General features: G+C 32.6%; 1 long non-coding RNA gene across 1 annotated transcript; it reads left to right on the top strand.

Annotated features, from left to right (window-relative positions):
• The first annotated feature begins 1654 nt into the window (after nt 1-1654).
• LOC143063149 (uncharacterized) lies at nt 1655-3746 on the top strand. The gene is made up of 4 exons (XR_012974950.1): nt 1655-2053; nt 2875-2958; nt 3238-3283; nt 3542-3746. It is a non-coding gene; the product is annotated as an uncharacterized LOC143063149 (long non-coding RNA).
• The last annotated feature ends 16030 nt before the right edge of the window (nt 3747-19776 follow it).

The following is a 19776-nucleotide window of genomic DNA, read 5'->3' as shown; positions in this document are numbered from 1 at the left end:
ATGCACTTGCTGTTATCCTTCCCTTGGAGGAATTCTGTCAGCACACATGCAAGTGCTGTTATCCTTTCCTTTCAGGCATTCTGTCAGCACACATGTAAGTGTTCTTATCCTTTCCTTGGAGGGATTCTGTCAATACACATGTACGTGCTGTTATCCTTTTCTTGGGGGTATTTTGTCAATACAGATGTAAGTGCTGTTTATATCCTTTCCTTTTGAGGGATTCTGTCAGCACACATGTACGTGCTGTTATTCTTTTCTTGGAGGGATTCTGTCAACACACATGTACGTGCCGTTATCCTTTCCTTTTGAGGGATTGTGTCAACACACATGTATCCTTTCCTTGGAGGAATTCAGTCTCAGTCAACACACTTATACTCGCTGCTTTCCACTACCTGGAGAAAATCTGTTAACACACATGTACCTTCTGCTATTCTTTCTTTGGTAGATTCTGTCAACACACATGTATGTGCTGCTATCCTTTCCTTTGAGAGATTCTGTCAACACACTTATACTCGCTGCTTTCCACTACCTGGAGATAATCTGTTAACACACATGTACCTTCTGCTATTCTTTCTTTGGTAGATTCTGTCAACACACATGTATGTGTTGATCTTCTTTTCTTTGAGTTATTCTGTCAACACACATGTTCGTGCTGCTTTTCTTTCTTTGAGAGATTCTGTCAACACACATATACATGCTGCTGTCCTTTCCTATGAGGGAGTCTGTCAATACAGATGTACGTGCTGCTATCCTTTTCTTTATGAGGATTCTGTCAAAACACATGTACGTGCTGCTATCTTTTTTTTTGGAGTAATTCTGTCAACACACATGTACGTGCTGCTATCCTTTCCTCGTAGATATTCTGTCAAAACACATGTATATGCTGCTCTCCTGTTCTTGGAGAAATTCTGTCAACACACATGTATGTGCTGTTCTCCTTTTCTTGGATTAATTATGTCAACACACATGTACGCGCTGCTATTCTTCCCTTTTAAGGGATTTTGTCAACAACACATGTACGCGCTGCTGTCCTTTCTTTGTTGGGATTCTGTCAACACACATGTACGCGCTGCTATTCTTCCCTTTTAAGGATGTCAACAACACATGTTCGTGTTGCTTTCCTTGGATTGATTCTACGTACACGCTGCTATCATTTCCTTTGTTATATTCTGTCAACACCCATGTATGTGCTTTTATTCTTTCCTCGGAGATATTCTGTCAAAACACATGTATGTTCTGCTATCCTTTCATTGAGGTAATATGTCAGCACACATGTACGTGCTGCTTTCCTTTCCTTTGATAGATTCTTTCAACACACGTACATGTGTTGATCTTCTTTCCTTTGATAGATTCTGTCAATACACATGTACGTGCTGCTTTCCTTTACTTTGATAGATTCTTTCAACACACGTGCATGTGTTGATCTTCTTTCCTTTGATAGATTCGGTCAATACAGATGTATGTGCTGTAATCCTTTCCTTGGCGTAATGTTGTCAAAACGGACGTACGTGCTGCTATCTTTTCTGTGGAGATACTGTTCTCTTTCTCCCTTTTTTTGTATATGTCATGCTCTGTTTTGTTTCTTTCTTTCTTGGACTGACCTGCATTTTATTTTATTTATTGTTTTTTTTTTCTAGAGGTGGGGGTAAACTTTTTTCGAACCACACGTAGAATTATAACTTTTACGAAACTGTTAAAACATTTAAGAATACATACATTTTCTTTTAGTATGTTTCTAAGTTATGCGTTACAAGATCGATTAACATGTAAAATATTGATGTCACAGGTGCAAATATACAAGTGTACTGAAATAAATAGTATAATGTTGCTATTATACTGTATTTCAATTTCACTAGTGCATACTATTTTGGGGTTTTGTACTCCTAATTTACCAGAACCCGATCCGCTATGTGGGGAAACAAGTTTAGGGATGAAACCTGACGATGTATATGGTACCTGTAACAACGAAGAGGGTAAACTCCAAGGAATACGAGAAATACAAAAATGGAAGGTAACTGACCGACCGCAAGTCAAATTTCTGAATGCGAAGAAGGTACGTTAAAGTTACTCATCATACACATGTTTTGGAAGGATTTTTTTTATAGAGTTAGGCACCGAACTTGGCAAAAGCATGTGCTGATTAATATGTTAGGAGCTGCAAAAACTATTGGATTTCAAATTCAAATTTAGTTGACAGAAGAGAAATCTAAACTGTATGGAATGCAATCACCAAATTTTCTTACATACGTAAGATAAATAGAAAATTACAAAATAGTTTTATGCGTACAAACCCAAAATAAGTAGTAAAACAAAACCAATTTTTTGATATCGATTATACATTTATTTATTGATTGACTGATAGTTATTTGCTTAAAGTCCAATAATAAATATTTCGTTCATATTCAGGATGGGAACACATTGATTCTGCAAGTTAAGTAGATGACCACATTTTTATACCCGAGTTAACCTGCACGGTTCATTTTGATTTAACCAAAGCTTATAAACTGTCCTGTTTGTATTCGTAGGTCTTGGGATACGAGATCAGTACTGTATATGTTAGTTAATTACTCTGATGAATTCATTTGCTTGTTTTAGGGAATGTTTCACTGAGTATTTTTATTCCAGAAAATATGGTCTACCAATGTTAACTTTGAATACGATATTAATCCACTTTTAATTAATTTCACAATGGTGGATAAACCTTTCATTCTAAAGTTTGAAAAATCTAACTACCTCATGTAAAATCGTGATAAAATCTGTGATTAAAACACTTTATAAATACATGTAAACAATTAGAAAAGCATTTACAGATTTATAGTATGGTTTTTTTTTTCTTTTCTAAGAATGAAATTTATATCTTTCTTATTAATTTAGGATCAATTGTATATCCTTATTATGAGAGACCCGGATGCTGGATCAGCACGTGATGTCCTTCACTGGCTAGTCACAGATATAACGGTAACACACTATTCCACTTGGAACGTTTTACATATTTCTGACAGTTGAACATTCTTTAGAACAACATATAACCATTTGTAAGCTGATTTAAAATCTGTACATCATTTAGATACTGTTGAATTAGATAGACCATATACTAGCTTTTTCGAAAGATTGCGAGGATTATTACTTCAAAAATCCATTGCTGATAATGTTTGTCTTCTGCTGTGTCATCTAGCACTTTGAATTAAATATTTCATTCATTTTCTTTTAATCAAGCTTGCTATTATATGCTTCCAGGGTTCATCACTTGAGGCAGGAAAGATCGATGGGACGGAACAAATGAGTGAGTACACTATAGGGACAATTTAAAGATATACCAATACAATAATCATCTCATTCAGAGCTAAATAACAAGATGCGATAATTACACGAATTAGCTCTATCACCTGTAGCAAGCTGTTAACTAGGTCAAAAAGTTCCACATCAAAAGTATACGTCAATTAAACATGATATAAAACAAAAGGCAATTTGAAAAATAAATGAAATAGTTCAACTTACTGAAATTGCAATGCTTTGCTTTATTTCTATTTATTTTCCAAAGAATACAACGGCCCTAATCCTCCAGGCGAGCAACACCATCGGTACCAGTTTTTCCTGTATGAACAGAAAAGAAGAAATGTGGACCTGTCTTTGGTTAAAAGAATCCATTTTAAACTGGTACCTTTTCTTGAAAGAAACGAGCTATGTCCTAATGATGTTGTGGCATCATTTCAATACAAGAGTTTTTCATAAAAAAATATCAATCTTCATAAGATGTTGTTGTTTGTGATATGCATTTGTTACATGACTTGTATTAATATGTATGTTTCTATGACAATTAAAAAGAATCAATAATCAACATATATTTCTGCAAAAATATTGCAAAACAAAATGTCATAACTATAAAACAAAATATCACATAAGAGGACAGTTAAGGCTAGTCAAATATTTAAAATTTGATGAAGCCAATTCTGATTTAATTTAAAAACGTTAAATCACGAAAACACTGTACTCCAAGGAAAATTCAAAACGGAAAGTCCTTAATCAAATGAAAAATTCAAAAGCTCAAACACATCAAAAGAATGGACACCAACTGTCATGTTTCTGACTAGGTACGTGCAATTTCTTATGTAGAAAATGGTGGATTGAACATGTTTTTTTTAAAACAAAAACATTTATCAGTCAAAATTTGGTTTTGTATATGTTTTTTTTTTGTGTGTGTTTTATTTCTGGTTTTTTATTGTTTATGTTTGTTATTGGTGATTTATTTTTTCGGGGTCAGGATAAAGTTTGTGAAGAGATGTACAAATGTTTTGAAGGTCAAAAATAGTAATGATACTACGAAAAGCAACTGAAATACAGCTTATGTGATACACATGTACATACACATCTTAATTTCATCACTGATATGAATGTTTACACAATATTCTAGAGTTACACAATATATAGTTATAACAATCTAAATGAAATTCAATATAAGAGAGTCGAATTGTTTCAATTTATTTTAGTTTGTTTTCTTTATTAAAAACTATATGTGAGAACACATATTCTTTAAACATGAAATTTTTCTGATGATTGAAAATTTACCCGGATTATTTAAGTTACATCATATGTTAGTTATTAAAATACTGATTATAAATGATAAATAAATAGTTGTCCAGTTAACTCAGAAAAACACAAACCGAAGCTGGTAGAAACCTTTTATGTAGTTTTACAAAAAGGGAACAAAACCAATGTCACAGATGAGTATTAATCAAGTAACAAGTGCATTTATTCACAAGAAAAGTAGACCAATCATTTCGAGTTTCGTAGAGCTTAACATACTTAAGAATGTGAAACGAATACTAGCGAAAATCAAAGAGAAAAATTAAGGAAAACGATTTCAAATACACTAGAATGTAACTTGATAGGTATACAAGGTATCGTAAAAATCTTTGATTTTTATGTGTCGTGTTTTTGCAAATTTTTGTTTTAGATTTCACAGCTGGTATAGTTTTCCGCTGTTACCTGCCAAATTCATAATCTTGCCCTACAGAATACGGACAAGTCAAAGCCAAAGGCTCTTAGTTTTTCTCGTCATGAATATGGTTAAAAGATTTTAAGCAGAGCACTAATTCAGCTTTTTATAGATGACTGCTTTTCTAAATCATAGTAAGCTGTCAGCAATAAAAAGGCGAGTCATCCATACCCTTTTTAAATTACGATGAGACAGTATCGACTTGAGCCTCCTCTAACATAGGCTCTTCGGATCTTCTACATGGACATAAAGCTGAACATATCAAGTTCTTATACTCTATTCTGAATACTTTACTATTTGTGATGTATGTAACTTTAATGATCGAGAAGTTGAAGATTTCCACAGTGCTTTGAACGTAATAAACAATATCACAATCTTCCATGATTATTCCGGCATGTTTGAGACCAACAGCTATACGATGTGGTATCATACAGACGAATTCGATCGTTGTAAGTGCTATGATGGTTTTTTGGTTACAACAGTTTCTTTTCTGATTCGGTTTTTGTCTATGTTATGGTCTATCATTCGTCGGCTATTCTCTACAACACCATTATCATGAGACACTTTGTGACCAGTATAAAGATGAATGGGAATCCTCGCAGTGTCATAAAATATATCAAATCAACGTGGGGTTGAAAGAAACTGTAGCTAATCAGTTCTGATATGAGACACCGCATTACAATGAATCGAATTGGTATTAATAATCCACTAGTATAAGTGATCATAAGTGTAAGAGTGAGTTTTGGGCTTCAAATGTATCGGAACTTCAAAGGTCTTCTTACAGCAAAAGTTCTTTCTGATCCAATGATCACTGCGCATAAATTGCTTCTAGAAATAAAAGCGTCTTGCAAATAAACTATGTGATCATAAAAGCGATGAAATATACTGACCGGTAAAAAAATACTCGATAACACTTACAAAGCAAACAAGTTTGAAAGAGACATCAGCCCAATGAGAATGTTGACAGATGTCCACTGTTTCCTCTTCCATAACACTATCGGGGTTGAACTGTTAATCAATAACTCAAAACACACTCAGCGTTCCAACAACCGATAAATAACCAAACGGTGGATTTAATTTTGGAAATACGAATGTTGCATTATAATGTGGTAATGTATTATTCATCTGGTGTAACAATGTCTCTACTCCTCTTCCGTTTGAGCTGGTTTTAATTATGATATCCATCTTTCACTACGGATGTCAAGTTGGTTCAACATTCTTTTTTTTTCTTTTATCCATTTTCAACATTCAACATTCGATTTCAACATTAAACATTCGATTTCAATATTCAACATTCAACATTCAAATTTTTTTTTCTTGCATTCATTTTCAACATTCGATTTCAATTTCAACTTTCAACATTCGATTTCAATATTCAACATTCGTTTTCAACATTCGATTTTCAACTTTCAACATTCGTTTTCAACATTAAATATTCGTTTTCAACACTCTGGTTTTATTGTTGCTTATTTTAAATGCAGCCCGTATCCAATCTTGATTAAGAAAGTTATACCGATAACTTCTTGAGCTATCTACGGTTTGTGTCCGGGCCTTGACTACCTTTGGTAGTAAGTTGTCTGTAAGGCTTGCTTTAAATAGACAGCTATAATATGCAAATGAATTTTGATTCAAAAGTTAAGCCTATAACAATAAGACTTCATTCAAGATATTGACATTAACACCCTGTTTAAATTAATGTGATGATATAGTTAACATTCCAACTAAACTGTTATTAAAAAACAAATTAATCTTTAATGAGCCGAATAGACAAAAATACATTACTTTTTGAAGAAGAACTAGAAGATCAGCAATCCAAATGAACTTTATGCACTTGACTCTATAGTTGTAACACTTTTAAATTCTATTTAAAGAACGATATTGTGTTTGATGATACATAAAAGGATAGGAGGAATGCTTCAAATTCAACACATCGGATCGGTCTAGCAATTCGTTATGGAATTATAAAATTTGTGTAGTGTCGATATCATTTGCTTTTTGTAATATCCCTTCAAAAACAGTTTAACATTCCCTGCTATTTAGCATGCCCTGTAGACAAAGTCCGTATAAATGGAACTAACTGAACGTTACAGTTCACTGGTATTTTCTGTAAACACGACACTATCAGACAAACAATATTTTACTACTAAAAAATGAAAACGTCCGATAAAACATCTCCTATTACCCATCTTAACCAAATAGCGATAGAGTAAAACACATCATAAAAAAACTTGCACAATTCAGTTAAAAACAGAATAATCATGAACTTGGAGAAGGAAAAACAATCCGAAAATTAAGTTGAAAATCAGGATAGAAATCTGCTTACTACTCCAGGAAGACCCCCTTTTAAAAAAATTGTGATACTCTAATATAGCTGTAGCCCAGGCCATTGAAAGATGAAATTACATGTACTAGTATATAAGTTAACTAGTATACATATTTGTGTAGGAGTCAACTGAAGAACTCCTCCGTGTGCGGGAGTTTCTCGCTGTATTGAAAACCCATTGGTGGTCTTCGGCTGTTGTCTGCTTTATGGTCGGATTGATGTCTCTTTAATACATCCCCCATTTCCATTCTCAATTTTAATTATCCATTTATGTTTCAGTTCTACCACTGTGTCGATGACACTGCTGGTGGAGGTTTCCTCTCAGAGGGTATAACTAGCCCAGCATTCAACACTTCTGTTTTGGCATTAATTATCATTGATATGGTTCTTATCATAAATGAACTGACTACAAATCTTTAAATTTTTTGAAATACTAAGAACTGTCTACCCAGGGAATAGATCACCTTAGTTGTATTTGGCAAACCCTTTAGGAATTATAGTTCCTTGAGGCTCTTCAAATTCGTATTTGGTTTGCCTTTTTAATTTTTATTAGTCGAGCGTCACTTCATAATTATGAACACAATCAATGGTAACTCAAGTCAACACAGAAGTGCTGACTTCCGGGCTGCATGTGATTGTTTTTGTTAAGAAAACGCGATTCAGTCGTACGCAATTATAATATTGCTATCTATGATGTGCTTATATGGAATAAATGGTAAAACAAGATTAAATATTTAACATTTGCGTACAGTATGATATCGTGGCCACAAGTTATTTTTTTTCTGTTTAGTATTAAATTTATATTAAGATCCATTTTGTTACATCTTGTGGTCAGTTTTATTTGCCAATCGCCAATGGCAGTCAGCAGGGTTAAAGAACATCAGTTGTTCGACCGGTTAGTCAAATGCGTTTTGTTTAAATAAACTATTTCACTTTTTTTTTGGTCTTTTGGAAAATGTTGTTTGTGCTGTTTTTAGACCCTTCTACAACGAAATTTGTTTTACATGTACACGTATAAAACTTGCGGTTTTTATCCAACGCAATCATAGGTCTGAACGTAGTTTTCAATTTAGACTCGTTTATATATTATATAACAAGTCTAAAAGGGTACAACATCACCAAAAAACACGATAAAAAGAACAATATGTTAGATATTTCGGATAACAGATATCCTTCCTCGGTAATAGCACGATGACAAATCAATCATGTCAATTCAAATTAAGACTCTATCAAAATCTTGAAATTATTACAATTTAAGCGAACGATGGAACAATTTTAAAATTTCCAATATATATATATATATATATATATATATAATGATAATACATGATGTTCTAACATGAACGAACGTAGTAATTGCCTGTGCATGGTATCTGTAATGTCTTCTATAGTAATATTGTAAGTCATGTTTACATTTGTTAAACTCGGCTTAATTAGAACATATTCTAGCATACCGTACAAGATCAGAGGGAGTTGAAACCTTAGCTTTTTTATAACTTCAAAATTCATAAACGTGCAAATTTATGAAGGCTTGTTATTAATCGAGATGATGATGGTACGACTACACGTGGAATATGGAAATACAATATGGTATCCGCATTTGAAGAAAGATATTAATGCTGTAGAAAAAGAGCAGATGAGAGCAGCTAAATAAATTCATAATATATGACATTTAAGCTATGAAGACAGATTAAAAGCACTTAAACTACCTTCCCTAACTCACAGAAGGCGAAGAGGTGATATGATACAAGCTTTCAAAATATTAAAAGGAATCGAAGATATATCTTATGAAAGATGTTTTACTGTCATCAGTTCAAATACCCGTGGGCATAATTGGAAATTAGCAAAACCTAGATGTAACACGTCTTTTCGATTAAGACATTTCTCACAACGAATAATTAATTATTGGAATAACCTACCAGTTGAAGTTATTTCATCAAAAACTGTGGAAGCCTTTAAAATTAGTATACACCGTCATTAGGAGTCAATCATGTATCAGTTAAGAAATTGATGAGGACACAAATAGTTTTCTATATAACTTTTTAATTATGTGAAATATGGCACCAAATCATGCAGGGTTGATGATTGTATCAGTTTTGAAAGTGTACCAAAATATAGTGGACTAAAAAGGATAGGATCCTTCCATATGATTATAAATATACCAAAATATTTCCGTTTAAAAATATATATATGTAGAATGATATGATACTTAGAGATACAATAAATCATTTATCTTTCTGCTTTTAGGTCTTCACTCTAACAACTTTATCACATCTAATTTTGGTGGTTTCCATCTTTATTTTGTTTAATAGATGAGTTATATTATGATCAACGTTTATACCAAACGAAAATTAAGGTTAATGCGTTTAAATACGTCCAACGAATTACAGTGAATTTCAAATGTGTTTGAATAATAATCAACTACCTAGTATTCTCAGCTTGACCCATTTATTTGCACCCTTAACCATTAATAACAACTAATATACCAGTTATCACACAATTTACAATATCTTCTTACAAAAAAATAAAGATACTCTGTATTATTTAAACTAAATAGACCAAACTAAAGCATTATTCGGATTTAGCACCTTATTATAATTAGGATCAGCAAGAAGTATATCATTTAGTCTTTGAGTCGTTGAACTTTGACTGACATATTACTAATTCTTGAAAAATATGTGACCCTTTTATATGTTTAACATTATTAAAACGAAAATATGTGTACCAACAACATAATTTTGAAAGAAAAACCTATGACAATGTATTTGGAGTTTGAGATTTTTTCGACGATTTTATGTGCTTTCTCTACAAATGTTCACCTAATTTTAAAAGAATTTAATCAGTTATCTTACAAAAAATGAAATAAATAAATGCATTATTTTTTTTCAATTTTCTGTTAAAGAACAGCTAGCCAAAGTTGTTTGCAAAATTTGACCAAAATCTGTGACATATCCAACTTACTCTAAATTGATCTTAAACACTAATACATACAGTTGTAATACTGTGAAAGTACTTTAATTCGTGGGTATCAATTTTCGTGGTTTGAGCAATATTTACATGTTCGTGGGTTTTTAAATTCGTGGATTTTAGCTTAAAAAATTAAAAAAATTAAAGCCTTTAGACACGAAGTTTGCAAATAGTCTTGATTGAAGGAAATTGCAAAGTAAACATTGACCTGTGTAAATCGGAGTGACAACACTAATTAACCCAAGATAAAGTGATCAACAGATTAAAGTCCATCAAAGGTGTTAATTAGGTAATAAACATGTCACCTAAAGGAAACAGTAACATAAACAAATGCTATATAAACGTATCTTGAATTGTCAAATAATTCTTATCAAAATCAAGCCCAGCATGAAATTATTATTTCATATGTGTATGAGAACTATGGGGATATAAAATGAACACTTTATCATACTAGCATATCAATACCGGAAATCTGACTTTCATCGGTCAAAAATATTTTTTATGAGAATTAAAAGATCAAAAGTTGTACAGTTTATGTTATAAAAGATAAAATGGGTATAATCTTGCATGCAGGTGTAGTTCTGTGACTGCTATTGAAGTATTCTCAGATTTGGCAATATTCAAAACATGCTCTTGATCATACATGTATCAGTAGTCAAACATAAATGGGGGATCTTTCCAAGTCTTGATTTGGACAATGGTTGCTTTATTTCGTTGGACACTTAAATTCGTGGATAAAGTCATCCACGAAAACCACGAAAATTGGTACCCCACGAATAAAAGTACTTTCACAGTAGTCAAATGGTAAGAGTAAGGAAACGTTTTGAAAATATCCCTGGTGTGAAATAAATTCATTGATGAAATTATTTACATCGTTTGATTACGATAGAATAATTTCGTTCAATGACATTTGTATTTTGCATACAATTATTTGTAATAATAATTTGGACGAAAAAATGTGGGTTATTGACATTATCGACCCGCGTCTGGCGTGTTAAATTTTAGATCTGGTACCTTTTGGTAGCTATTATTTGTGTGTTTCTCTGTCCTGTATGATCTCACATTTATTTGTATTGTAGTCCTGTCCTGTAATGTTTTCTGTTATATTTAACATAGCCATAAAAGCGAGAGGTTTGGCTGGTAACCAAATCAAGTTCCACCCATCATTTTTTCTTAACATTTCCTGTACCAAGTCAAGAAAATAGCCATAGTTATATTATAGTTCGTTTCTGTAAATAAACTCATAGATACCAGGACAAAATTTTGTATATACGCCAGACGCGCGTTTCGTCTACAAAAGACTCATTAGTGACGCTCGAATCCAAAAAAGTTCAAAAGGCCAAATTAAGTACGAAGTTGAAGAATATTGGAGACCAAAATTCCTAAAAATTTTGCCAAATACAGCTAAGGTAATCTATGCCTGAGGTAGAAAAGCCTTAGTATTTCAAAAATTCAAAATTTTGTAAACAGTTAATTTATAAATATAACCATATCAATGACTGTGTGTTACATTTTAGTGTTGTTTTTCTGTTGTGTCGCTGTTCTCCTCTTATATTTGATGTGTTTCCCTCAGTTTTAGTTTGTAACCTGGATTTTGTTTTTTCCTCCATCGATTTATGAATTTCGATCAGCGGTATACTACTGTTGCCATTATTTACAAAATATTTTTGTTTTAATGTTTGCAGATTCATGCATGATATTTTTGTCTGCTATGCCTGCATGGTGACATACCAGTTTGTAAAAATAGTTATGAATACAATTTGCTATACTAAATGAAAACACACAAACGTTAACTAAAGCTTTGATACTGAAAGAGTTGTCAGTCCTAATTTAAGTACTAAGTAGGTGACAGGTTTTCTGTTGTTTTCGATCAAACAGCGAATAATCGTCTGATCACACGTATCCTGTAGTATATTAACTAAAAGTTCATCTTCCGCAAAACTTTCTCCTATAAATGTTATATCGACTGATTCTACAAATGTCTCTATTGAAATATCGAAGTTTACCCTTTAGAGCAGCACTAGTTATGGCATCTAAACAAAATTTTGTATACACAGATTGGTGTGTGTGCATATTGAAATCGAGGTCGCTGTATCTTACTGTTGTCCTCCATTGATAACAATCAGGAGGAAAATCAGGAGGATTAAATATCGTTTTGAAGCTTTCTGGTAAATCGTTTAATCTTTCCATTTTAGGACTCGGATCATGATATTTCTGTCTGAACCACTTTGGAAGTTCCACTGCTTTACGTGTAGTTCTGTCTATAGTTACAAGTTTGACGGCTCTTTCAAGTAAAACAGTCTGACTTTCAACGTCTTTTATAACTGAATTCCATACGTAAGACGTTCCGCCATTTTCCCCTGGTTGTATTTGGTGTATGATATGAAATTTAAATTTCAGTTTTGAATAAGTAAAGATATTTGGATTAAATCTCAAAATTTGACGCTTTTGAAACACGGGTGTATTTTCTACGTCTGCCCTCATATAGTCCGACACCGGTGATATATTATCTACGTTAGATACGCCAACGACAAAATCTGATAAAGACCATGGAGACCAGAAACCTGCAATATAAAAAATACAACATTAAGAATAGTCGAAAAACTCTGGGATATAGTTAGGTCAATATATAAGTGTATAAATCAAAGGGGTAAGAACTGAATTCACTTTATCCAATTCGCCTTTAATGATTTTTTCATATTCATAGTACATGCCACAGCTAAGAAGGCTAGACAATATAAGTACACATAATTTATGTAAAACACGCGAACATTATAAGCCAAAAACCTATTTATCAAATTTTTCTGTAGTTTCACAGCCTCAGTCTCTTTCTAGAAAACAATTCACCAAAATGGAAAAAATGACTTGTTTAATGTTTTCAACCTACAAATTAAACTCCACGGATAAAATTGAAATGAACCTTTTGTTTCGATACTGTGTACCACGATAAAAATTTCATATTGTCCTAATCGAAAGTTAAGGCAGAGGAAGCAGCCATAAAATAAATAAAATAATCTTGTTGAACTTAATTATTTTTTTTTTTCATAAAAAAATGAGGAAAAAATTCCTGAGGTAGTTTAAACCTTAGTTTCAAAATTTCAAAATTGGTATCGACCCAGTTCTGTAAAAAATTGAAACCGTGGTCACCAACCAATGACCTCTCAGAGAGTAATTTAGTATGTACACAAGTTACTTTACTAGTGCTACCGTTCAAAATTGAAAAATTGACTTGACCGATCTTAGTTTATGGAATTTAAATTATAGGCATGTAATAATATTCTTAAAGAACGGATATAATTTAAAAGTATGGTATTATATTTGCTGTTTTATATACACTACAAAGAAGCGGTTGATACCAATAAGAATTCATATCAAGTCGAAGTGAAACCGACAAAAACATGACAAAATAACTACTTAAAATAAACAGCAGGTTTGAGTGCCAAATTATAGAGAATTCACACCCTTTTCCATATTTTGCTCCTCAAATTTTTTGCTCCTCAAAATTTGGTCGATATAAAATGAACTCGAGCATCACAGAATATATAGATATCATTTGTCAAAATGCGCATCTTGTGCATTACAATTGGTACCGTTTATTTTAATATTTTCTACATAGGCATGTTCTATCAAAATTAAACATTTAAATTACTTTTTAAATAATAGTACCTGTTCTGTTATCAAAATTATATGTTTGTCCCTCAACCCTGACTTTAGTTGATTCTGCATCATCCTTTAACACAGTAACAACAGGCATTATGCTATATAGTGTCCTTTATGTGTTAGATGGTGTATAATAAATATACATAAATGTAACGTTCTACTTAGTGCACCTTTTCTATTTATTTACATACATGTACCTAAATATTGTAGATAGTACATCGATAAGGCCACACTAATTTAAATATTAAATCAAGACCATGTTCTGTACCTGAGATCTTTTTAAAGTTGTAGTGAAATCATAATGGATGGCAGTTAAAAATATAGAATTTTCAATTATGTTGCTCGAGTCAAATTGAAGATTTCGTGACACAGATACAAACATTAACTGTATTCAGTCCGAATGGATCCGCTAAATATCACTACCTAAGTGTGCACTGTAAAAGGCTGTTTGGAGGCTGTTTTTCGTTTTCTGACGATCTCTCAACACACAGATCCCCAAAGATGAATACTACTCATCTATAAATTGGCAAGTTTGTACGTCTTTGGTATTTATGCGCCCATTTTTGTGTAAATTTAAACTTGTTTTATTTTAGACATTATATTAGCATTGCCTTATAAATGTACTATATACATTAGACGTACAAAGGACAGAGGCGAAACTATTTATAAATCATTATACATACATACAGTTTTGACCATACACTAAAGTGATGCCCGTTGTTACAGTGTTGCAAGATGATGCTGACACGACCACAGTTATGGTTGAGGGACAAATGTATAATTTTGACGATAGAACAGGTAGGAAATACTCGTGTACTTTCTTTTATTTGAGCTAGATTAAAGCTATGACAAGGGAAACTCACTTACCAGATATATCATTTATATATTTATTTAAAAATAAGCATAATTACAAATAAAATGGTTTTTTTTTACACATTTTGATCAGCCATTACAAATTAAATTTGTGGAATAAATTAAAGCGAATTAAACCTTAAAGGGTATATTTTCCCATTCCTCCTTAATACTTTTATCACAGATAGACTAATAGTATTCAATCTTTGCTTACTTACAGGGTTTTGGTCGCCATGGTCGGTATCAGATTTTGTTTCAAGCGGATTATCTATTGGAAAAATCTCATTGAGTAGGAACTTTGAAATTGCAGAGAAGGAAAATACACTCTTTTTTCAGAAGCGTCAAATTTTGAGGTTTAACAAGCCGATTTTTACTTATCCTCAATCAAAATATAAATTACACATAAGTCATCAAATAGAACCAGGAGAAGATGGAGGGAAGTCGTATGTGTGGAATACAGTTATAAAAGATGCCGAGACACATACGGTTTTGCTTGAAAGAGCCGCAAAGCTTGTTACCGCAGACAGATCTTTACGTAAACCAATTGAACTTCCAAAGTGGTTTAGGCATAAGTATAGTGCTCCAAAATTGAATAGATTGAATAATTTACCAGATGGTTTGCGATCTAAATCCGTTCCTGTAGAATTTCCAAATGATTGTTACCAATGGAGAACAAAAATAAGATACAGCGATCTTGATGGGTATATGCACACCCACCAATCTGTGTATACCAAACTTTGTCTTGATGCGATAACCAGTGCTGCTTTAGGTGGTAAGCTTCAGCACTTCATTGCCGATATATGTTTCTATCCTATAGAATATGTAGATATTACATTTATAGGGGAAAGTGTTGCTGAGGATGAACTTTTGATAAGCATATTACAGAGTCGAGATGATAGTTCGGTTCTTCACTGTTTGATGGAAAAGGACAAAAAGTCTATCGCCTACTTAAAACTTAAAATAGGACTGACTACACTCTCAAAATCAAAATATTAGTGTTGTGAAGTTATGATACTCAGTGCAATAGAATAAAATGTTTTATATTTCAAATGTTGTCATTAGATTGAAATATGTATTTGGTACGTTGCATAAATTAGGTGTCTTTGAATGTAAATGTAACCGTAGCATTAAATTTATCTACTACTATTAGAATATTGTCAGTTGAATGAGTCCAATGGTCTTGTCATTTCTCTAACTGAGAAGGTCAATGGCAATGAGTTCAATTTGTATTCATTACTGAGAAAATATTTTAAAACAATTTGATAACACACTATCATTTTCGGTTGTGTTGAAATTATTACGCTATTGCTACAACAATTAGCATTCCCTTCTTATCAATCTAAAATATTTTCAGGACAAATAGGTTATCAAATTTCTTTACAAGTTTTATATTATTTCAAAAGAAAATAGATAAAATTAGGAGAAAATCGAAAATTATAAGGTCAATGATAACAGACAGCACCATGGTCAAACATAAAACAACCGAAAAGGCAAACAACATTTAAGGATACAAAAGTTACAGTCTGCCTGAAATCTTGACTTACATCTATAAATTGACAAGAAGGGTCGGATGTAAACACATTGTACGACAAAAGAAATGATTTCAGCTTCTAAATTGTGAATGTTTCATTTCTTTAAAGCAACATACCAGCATCGCAAGCATACGAAGTATATATCTCCCAGTTAAAACGATAATATAGGGGTTTTATTTCCCATCATGGTTTCCATGTTTGAGGGTTTCTGCTCATAAGAAAGCTGTTAAATCAATACTTCCAAGTAGTAAAATTGGAATCATTCTTCGTTAGTTTAACGGACGCCATCACGAGTTGGTTGACCGTTACGGAATATTCGTTTCACAGATGATAACGGTTATGTTTCTAATGTATTCACTATTATCCTGTCCCCTTTTCCTGAATGTGACATATCGAATTAAACGTATTACCGGATTTGTACTTACATGAGGTAGCAATACACAGTTAGAAGTTAAGTTTCGCATTATGGCCATGGTGAATTTTTTAAATATGAAAGTTTTTGTACAATACAATTGATTTTTTAGATAATTGAAGAATTAAAAAGCCTTCTTAGTGAATTTATATGATCATTTAGATTGTTTTTAGCATGTTTTATAGGGCATTTTTCTGTTTGACAGTCTGTATCTTCATATCCGTATCGCCCATAGATCAATAAATTATTGTAGTGTTTATCAACAAAGATGTGACGCTCAATCTTTTCAATTGAATTTTATTGAAAAACGAGCTGAAATGCATATGATTTATTTGGACCTCTTGATAGATATATGCCTATAGTTTCAGGAAAGGTATCACTGTAATTGATTAAAATGTTCCTTTGGACTAAATTTTGGAAACCTTTGTGACATGATCATCCCCGTTTTTGCAATATTTTGTATCAAATAAATACAGATTGTTGCCATGATTACACCAAAAAGAGATTATATTTCATCTTTATAACCATAACAAATAAAATCTATGGAAGATTTCTTTCTATAAATATACACATGCATAACACAAATATTAAGCCTTATTAGTTAGAAAGAAAGGAAAAGAGAGTGTTTAAAAATTATGAGTGTCAATTTTAAGTTTTTTTCCTAATTGTGTATTGCTACCTGAGCGACAGGACCCGAGCCAAATATGGAGCAGGATCTGCTCACCCTTCCGAATCACACGAGATCACCCCAGGTTTTGCTCAGTCTTTAGTTTTCTATTTTGGGTGCTCTGGAAGAGTAAAAAGTTTTGAGTTAATATTTTCCATCTCATGAATTGAAACCCCTATCTAGCTGTATTTGGCAAAAACTTTTGGAATTGTAGATCCTAAAAGTTCTTTAAACTTGTACTGCATTTGACCCCTAACTTTTTTTATTCGAGAATCACTGATGAGTCTTTTGTATAAAAACGTGCGTCTGGCGAACAACAATGTAATGCTGTTATCTGTGATGATTGTATTTATCTATTTACTCGATTCTTAAATAACAATGCGTTCATGATACCATTACAGTACATAGCATATATATAATATATAATAAGATCAACTTACATAGAACTTTTCGCTGAGGGTTTTCCTTTTTAAATTTTCATAGTTTTCCAATATTTTATGATTATTGTTCACTCCATTATACGAAAAGCGCGTCTGGTATACATTCACAAATAAAATCAATACACAAATCTTTACAAAGGTCAGTCACTATAAATTACTAACTTCAGTCGAACCTCGTTGTGTCGAACTCGGTTGTGTCGAAAACTCGGATGAGTCGAAGTAATTTCTCGGTCCCGGCATAATTCTCGTTCAATCAATGCAATTTAACCTCTGATGAGTCGAACTCGGATGATTCGAATTCTCGGTTTATCCATGCAAAAGAAATTTCGAATTCATGACTAGAAGGAGATCCTTCGAGTAACATGGGTCTCTTTCTGCATCCACTTTTTTTTCGACTTAAAGTCGAACGTACTGATCACGTAAAACATTCACCATAAAACCTTCTTTTATGGACATTCAGGTTCAATTTTTACAAAGCAAAATAAACGATAAGAACATCTAACATCAATATTTGTATTTGGATGCTATATTTTGAGAAAAAGAAACCAAAACAACCGTTTTACAGTAGGTCTTAAGTAAACTATGTTTAACATTTTACTCGTTTGTTTGTATAAAATAACTTGAATTTATCAAAATATATTTCTGTAAAATGTAAATGTTTTGACAAACCTAAACATTAAAAGTCAGAGACGACATATTGAATATGCGATAATATGTAAGTAGCTTTAAAACGAGGTTTGGCTAGCCACAAAACCAGGTTCAACCCACCATTGTTTTCTTAAAATGTCCTGTAGGCTGTACCAAGTCAGGAATGTGGCAGTTGTTATATAATAGTTCGTTTCCAATTATGTCTCATTGTTGTTTGTATTTTGTTGTACTTCGGGGTTTCTGTTTTCTTCTACTAGTTGGTGTGTTTCCCTCGGTTTTAGTTTGTAACCATGATTTTTTTCTGTCTATCGGTTTATGACTTTTTAACAGCGGTATACTACTGTTGCCTTTATTTGACACCTTATGTTTGTACAGACAATTAATGGAATATATGTTGTTTCAAACTGCTATCAATCTTACCAGATATTACCCATCGTAGACTTGGTGGATCTGTTGGCATTTAAAAATATGACATTTCTATAGAAAAGTTGTCCGACTTAGGTGTTCATGACATTAATGGCAATGTCCCTCATTATTCATTCGAACAAAAATGTGTCCCCAGTACACGGATTCCCCATCCGCACTATCATTTTCTATGTTCGGTGGACCGTAAAAATGGGGAGAAATCTCTAATTTGGCATTAAAATTAGATAGATCATATCTTATGGAACATGTGTACTAAGTTTCAAGTTGATTGGACTTGACGAACTGACGGACAGACGGATGTACGGACGAACGGACGCACAGACCAGAATGCCTATAAATGGGGCATAAAAATCTTGAATACGTTCGGACTTTCAAGATTAGTTTATTGTAAACATATCTTATACCTTTAATAGACTTACAACTACAGAACGTTTTGTTAGATATCAATATAGTATTTTTAATTAGTGTCCCATAGCTTGCAAGGTATTAGCATCAAAAGACGAAGCCAATCTCCTGTCTTGATACCTAAATACTCATCAAAGATACCAGGCGGCTGATAATTTGTTATGCGAACGTGAAATTCGTCAACATGAGTCTCACCAATGACACTCGAATTTTTTTACCGATATCCACAGTACTTCTAAAAAATACTGTGAAGAAGAAAAAACACATTAAATATTTCATGCGTCCGACGTGCTTTTCTGGATTTAACTTCATCAGGAACGCTTAAAACAGAATATGCTAAGACAAGCATTTATAACCTAAACAGTAGGAGAGCTATATGACCAAAAAATAGCCAAAGGAGTAGGTCCGGTAAGACCCCTTTTTGGCCCCAAAATATAACAGTTTTACA

Source organism: Mytilus galloprovincialis, chromosome 2, assembly GCF_965363235.1.
Source record: "Mytilus galloprovincialis chromosome 2, xbMytGall1.hap1.1, whole genome shotgun sequence".
Lineage (NCBI taxonomy): Eukaryota > Metazoa > Mollusca > Bivalvia > Mytilida > Mytilidae > Mytilus > Mytilus galloprovincialis.
This window is presented reverse-complemented; position numbering and strand designations above follow the sequence as displayed.